Source organism: Trichosurus vulpecula, chromosome 7 (assembly GCF_011100635.1).
Source record: "Trichosurus vulpecula isolate mTriVul1 chromosome 7, mTriVul1.pri, whole genome shotgun sequence".
Taxonomy (NCBI): domain Eukaryota; kingdom Metazoa; phylum Chordata; class Mammalia; order Diprotodontia; family Phalangeridae; genus Trichosurus; species Trichosurus vulpecula.
The window spans coordinates 257027200-257033765 of NC_050579.1; positions in this window are offsets into that span (position 1 = coordinate 257027200).

A 6566-nucleotide genomic window follows, 5' to 3' on the forward strand; every position below is an offset into this window, starting at 1 on the left:
AGCAGCTGCTATTTCTTACCAACCTGACTATACAGGTCCCTCCCTTATTTTGAATAAAGGAGGGTTATGATCCAATAAGAATAAAAGGACAGGGACATTTGGAAATTTGAGAATCTTTCATGTGTTCCTTTCATGCCCCCTAGGCAAACACCAAATTAAGTCATAGCATTGAGAAATTAATTCTGTTTATTTTTAAAGACTTCTCCAACAGCCCATTTATCTCCTCTGGCCATGAAAACTTTTAACATTCATAATCAGTACTTTTTATTTGACTGGAAAAGCTCAGAGAAGCTATAGGATATTGTTCTATTCTTGGTGGAGATAAATAACTGACTGCAGTCTTTTCTATAATGCCTTTGCATTGGCTTAATTTTATTATTTTTAATTAGTTTGATTTATTTTATTAATTATTTTTATTTACTTTAAATATAACATATTAGTTAACAAATACAGCGTGCTGCAATGGACAGAACACTAGATCAAGTTCCAGACTGACACAGATTTGCTACTGCTATTATTGTTAGAGCGTTCATCAACCTTCTTAAACTTAGACAGAATAATTACAGTTCCTTTACATTTTCTCTAGTCTAAGGACTTGACTTTGTTATTTAAATCACTAAGAAGACTCAAAACAAATCTTGCAATTGCAGAACCAGCAAAAAGACAGGGTGAAACGATCTTTTAGCCCAAGAAACTTGTAGGATCAGCAAGAAAGGTCCATTTCACTGGGTGAAAGAGGAGAACAGTTCAGGACAGGAAGTGTCCCAGCAAGTCCCACCTCAGAAAACCAACAGAAGATTCTGAGTCCCAGTGTGATGAAGCAGGCAAAAGCCAACATCACAATCCCCCATATTCCTTAGCATAGCCAGGGGAACCAGCAGACCTGAGCTCCAAGAACCACTACATGCTTCAGTGTAGCCCTGGCCAAACAGGTAGACATCAAGAGTATGGGTTTCTAAGCAAACAGGCCCTGGCATACTTCAGTGTAGTCCCAGGCAAAAAGGCAGAAACACCCACCACACCAGGACTCAGCACACACTAGAAACCACCACTAGGACTCCAGTTCAGCACCAGGTAAGTTGTCAGATCCCTACAACCTTTTGTAGCACCAGCCAAACCCCACCCCACACCTGCAGCCCAGCACCAGTCACAAGGGTTTCCTGTGGGCCTCAGGGCAACATCAGTACAGCACCAGGTAAACAGCCAGGCCTGCAGCCACTAGCACAAGAAGCCAGAAACAGTGCCCCTCTCCACCCTGGGAGCAGAGCTCAAATTTGAAAGAAAGGAAAAAGGCAAAAAAAGAGAGAGAGAGAGAGAGAGATGAGCAGAAAACAACCATAACAACAACAACAAAAAAAAATCTGACCATAGAAAGTTATTATGGGGACAAAGAAGACCAAGAAACAAACTCAGAAGAGGACAACAATGCAAAACACCTATTGGCAAAACTCTAAAGAAAAACAGGAAGTGGTCTCAAGATCTCATGGAAGAGCTCAAAAAGGAGCTTAAAAATCCTGTAAGGGAGATAGAAGAAAAAATGGGAAAAGAAATGAGACTGACGCAAGAGAATTATGAAAAAAGAGTCAACAGCTTGGAAAACTGCGTAAAAAGTAGAAATGGCCAAATGGAAAAGAAGATACAAAAATCCACTGAAGAAAATGACTCCTTTAAAAAGTATAATTAGCCAAATGGGAAACAATACCTTAAAAGTTGGAATTGAGCAAGTGGAAGCTAATGACTATGAGACATCATGAATCAATCAAATAAATTCAAAAGAATAAAAAATGGAAGAAAATGTAAACTACATCATGGGAAAAACAACTGACCTGCAAAATAAATCCAGGAATGATAATATCAAAATCATTAGAATACATGAAAGTCATAATCAAAAGGAGGACCTGGACAGCATCTTTCAAGAAATTATCAAGGAAAAATGCTCCGGTGTCCTGGAGCCAGAGGGCAAAATAGACATTCAAAGAGTCCATCGACCACCTTAAGAAAGAGATCCCAAAATAAAAACCCCAAGGAATATTGTTGCCAAATTTCAGAACTATCAGGTCAAAGAAAATATACTACAAGTTGCCAGAGAGAAACAATTCATGTGTTGGGGAGTCACAATCAGTATCACACAGGACCTGGAAGCTTCAACCTCAAAGTATTGGAGGTCATGGAACATGATATTCCAGAGGACAAAGGCTTTAGGATAACCAAGAGTCACTTACCCAGCAAAATTAAGCCTAATACATTAAGGGGGAAAATGGTCATTCGATGAAATAGAAGGATTTCAAGCTTTCATAAGGAGAAGACCAGAGCTAAACCAAAAATTAGACCTCCAATATCAAAACACAAGAGAAGCATAAACTGGTAAAAAGGGGAAAAAATCATAAAGGATTCAGTAGAGCTAAACTTTTTATATCTCTACATGGGAAGATGATACTTGTAACTTTTAAAAATTATATCACCAGGTTGTTGTGTTTGTCCTTCATTTTCAAAGAGGACCATGACATCAGGGAGATGATGACATGACTTGCAGCTGACTTTATTTTGAGTGAGGTAGAGCTGTGAAAGGTCACAAGCCTCACTTTCTCCTCCAGAGCCATCTGGGTCCAGTGGCCAGATATTCAGTGGGACAACTGGAGATGGCCCGGGATCCAATGGGAGACTTAGGGTAAGGTCTTTTCAGGTTCTCATTTTGAGTGAGGTAACAACCATTCAATGAATAGACCTCTTTAAGAAGTGAGTCAAGGGATGGCCCCTTTAATTTAAAAAAAATAGGCTGGGAGGGGAAGACCCTCAGGGTTGCTGGCCAAAGAGAAAATGTTACCATTTACATTCACTCTGAGCCAGGAGGGACTATTCACTGAATGAGCATTTCCTCACTCAAAATGAGAACCTGAAAAGACCTTAGCCTAAAAGGGCCAGGGTCTCCCATTGCATCCTGGGCCATCTCCAGTTGTCCTGATGAATATCTGGCCACTGGACCCAGATGGCTCTGGAGGAGAAAGTGAGGCTGGTTACCTTGCACAGCCCTCCCTCACTCAAATCAAAGGCAACTACAAGTCATGTCATTATCTCCCTGATATCATGGTCCTCTTTGAAAACAAAGGACAAACACAACCTGTTAGTAGTCTCAGTTGCCTGAATGGGGACCTAGCCAGCTGGGTAACTCAGCTTGTTTTCTCCTTCTCCCCCTCCTTCTCCTCTCCAAAGGATGGTAAATTTCGATGGCTGAAAGCTGCCCAGTTAACTTGTATCACTAACAGTACAGCTAGAAGGAATATACATAGACAGAGAACATGGGTATAAGGTGAATTTGAAGGAATGACATAAAAAAATTAAAGAATGAGAAAGAGGAGTGCAAAAGATGCAGAAGGAAGAGAGAGGTAGAATGGGGTAAATTATCTCACACGAAGAGTCAAGAAAAACCTGTTGTAGTGGAAGGGAAAATGGGAGGGTGGGCAATGGGCATCACTTGATCCTTTCATCAGTATTGGCCCAAACAGGGAATAATATACACAATCAGTAAAATATAGAAATCTCTCTTACCTGACAGGGAAGTAGGAGGGGAAGAGATTAAGTAAAAGCGGCAGGGGCCGGGGAGTGGGGGAGATTGAAATAAGGGAAATCAGGGAAAGCGGTAGACAGAAGCAAAACACTGGTGAGGTGGGAAAGGGTGAAAGGAGAGAGGACAAACAGGAGGGAGAATAGGATGGAGGGAAATGCACAGGTAGTAATCATAACTGTGAATGTGAACTGGATGAACTCTTCCATAAAATGGAAGCAGATAGTGTAGATCAAAAACCAAAATCCTATAATATGTTGCTTACAAGAAACATACTTGTAACAGAAAGACATACAAAATAAAGGGAAAGGGCTGGAGCAGAATCTATTATGCTTCAGCTGAAGTAAAAAAAAGCAGGGGTAGCAATCCTGATCTTAGACAAAGTAAAAGTAAAAATATACCTAATTTAAAAAGATAATGAAAGAAACCACATCTTGCTAAAAAGACAATGAAACAACCAAATTAGAAAAGCGAGGAATAGTCTACCTGTCAGATTTATGGGTAGGGGAAGAATTCATGTCTAAACAAGAGATAGAGAGCATTATCAAGTGTAGAATAGATAATTCTGATCATATTAAATTGAAAGGGCTTTGTACAAACAAAAGTGATGCAACAAATATTAGAAGGAAAGCAAAAATCTGGGAAACAATCTTTACAGCAAGTTTCTCTGATAAAGGCCTCAGTTCACAAATATATAGAGAACTGAGTCAAATTTATGAGAACATAAGCCATACCCCAATTGATAAACGGTCAAAGGATATGAACAAGCAGTTTTCAGATGAAGATATCAAAGATATCTATACGCATATGAAGAAGTTGTTCAAAAGTGATTTAGAAATGCAAATTAAAACAACTCTGAAATACTACCTTGAACCAATCAGATTGGCTAATTGTGATGGCAAGCAAAATGAGATTTTTTGTTTTCTTTTGTTCTGGAATGCTTCTCAGCACTGAGGTAATCAAGTGCTTTGATGGGTCTTGCCTTTGTTTCAATGGAGTCTTTGAATCAAGAATCTTTGCTGACCTGGTTAAGAAACAAGAAAGCCCCAGGCCCCAGGTCTCACACCCTTTCGATAAGTAGGTACTAAGCCCCAGGGCCCTGAGAAGTGTACATATGATCTGAGGTTGGCATTTTGTTTGGGGGGTTTCACTCATTGGAAGAGTGTTTGTGTGGTTTGGCCAGAAGAGACTCTGGGTAGCCATTAAGAGCCCCCCTTCCCCCAGCTTTGAAAACCCAGATGCTGATGCTTCTCCTCTGGTAACTATGTATTGTAATTTGGTCAGACAGATGGAAACTTGTCTGTTGGTTTCTGTTATTCTATCTGCTCATAATTCCTGTTTGTAATTTCTGTTTGTAATTGCTCTGAAGTTCAGGATGCTGACTTTGCCCCCTGAACTAAGTGAATGATATATGTATGTTTAATTAAAGTGAGATTGTAAACCACCTGAAGTTGCTTTCCTTAGAAAAGCAGATCAAAGATCCTATGCTAGAAGCTCTCTTGTGTGCTGGTGTTATTGGCCTTACACAGCCACAGTAGCAGCAAGTAGCATTGTCGTTACACTAATATAACAAAAAAGGAAAATGATAAATGTTGGAGAGGATGAGAGAAAATTGAGACACTAATGCATTACTGTTGGAGCTTTGAACTGATCCAACCATTCTGGAGGGCAACATGCAACTATGCTCAAAAAGCAACCAAACTGTCCATATCCTTTGATTCAGCAATACCACTACTAGGTCCTATCACAATGAGATCATAAAAAAAGGAAAAGGACTTACAGATGCAAAAATATTCATAGTATCCCTATTCATTGTGGCAAAATATTGGAAATTAAGGAGATACCCAACAATTGGGTAATGGCTAAACAAGCTGTGGTATATGAATGTTGCTACTTGTGCAACAAGAAACGATGAATGGGAAGATTTCAGGAAAACCTGGAAAGATTTGTGTGAACTGATGCAAAATGAAATGAGCAAAACCAGGAAAACATTGCACACAGTATCAGCAGTATTGTGTGATGATCAGCTATGAATGACTCACTTCTTCTCAGCAATACCATGATGCAAGACAAGTGCAAAGGACTCATGAAGAAAATGCTATCCATATCCAGATTAAGAACGGATAGACTCAGAATACATATGGAAACATATTTTTCACTTTATTCTTTCTTGGGGTTTTGTTTCCTTTTGATCCATTTCTTTTTTCATAACTGTGATGGATATGGATATATCTTTTACATGATAGCTCATGCATAAACGTTATCAAACTGCCTACCATTTTCAGAAGAGGGAAAGGGAGGGAGGGAGAAAAATTTGGAACTCCAAATCTTATAATAGTGAATGCAAAAAAATGTTAATGTGTAATTGGGGGGAAATAATGTACTATTTAAATTTTTAAAAAGAAAGAAAAAAAGAAATAGCTAAGTGTAGGCTAAAGGGGCAAAACACACAAAGCTGATGCTGGGCACTCTCCATCTCTCACTAAAAAGTTTCTATTTTAGAGGCCCATTCCCACATGTGCTCCATGAGGTATATTTCAATCTAACCCCTGTTATCATAACAAATATAATTAACAAATGCTATTTTAATAAAAAAAAAGGCTGATCTCTGGAGTTTTACAGTATAGTTGTGGAGAAAGACACTATTCACTTTTAAAAAGGAACAATAAAAAAGCATATATGCTAAATTCATAACACGGAGAGTTCCATAGATGTAGGAAGTCAAATGTCCAGTGAGACAGAGAGTGAGGCGACCAGGCACATTCAAGGAGGTATGTACAGCTTCAGTGGGAGGAAAAGAACAGTACAGAGTAGATATGAATAATGAAATTTACTTACAGCCTTACCTTCCAGGGTTGTTGTTAGAACCAGATAAGATAATATTTATAAGATGCTTAACACTGTATCTGGCAAATAGTAGACACTTAACTTCTTTGTTTCCTTCCTTCCTATGTCAAATAGAAGTGATGACAAGGGATATCCTTGTTTAACCTCTGAATTTATG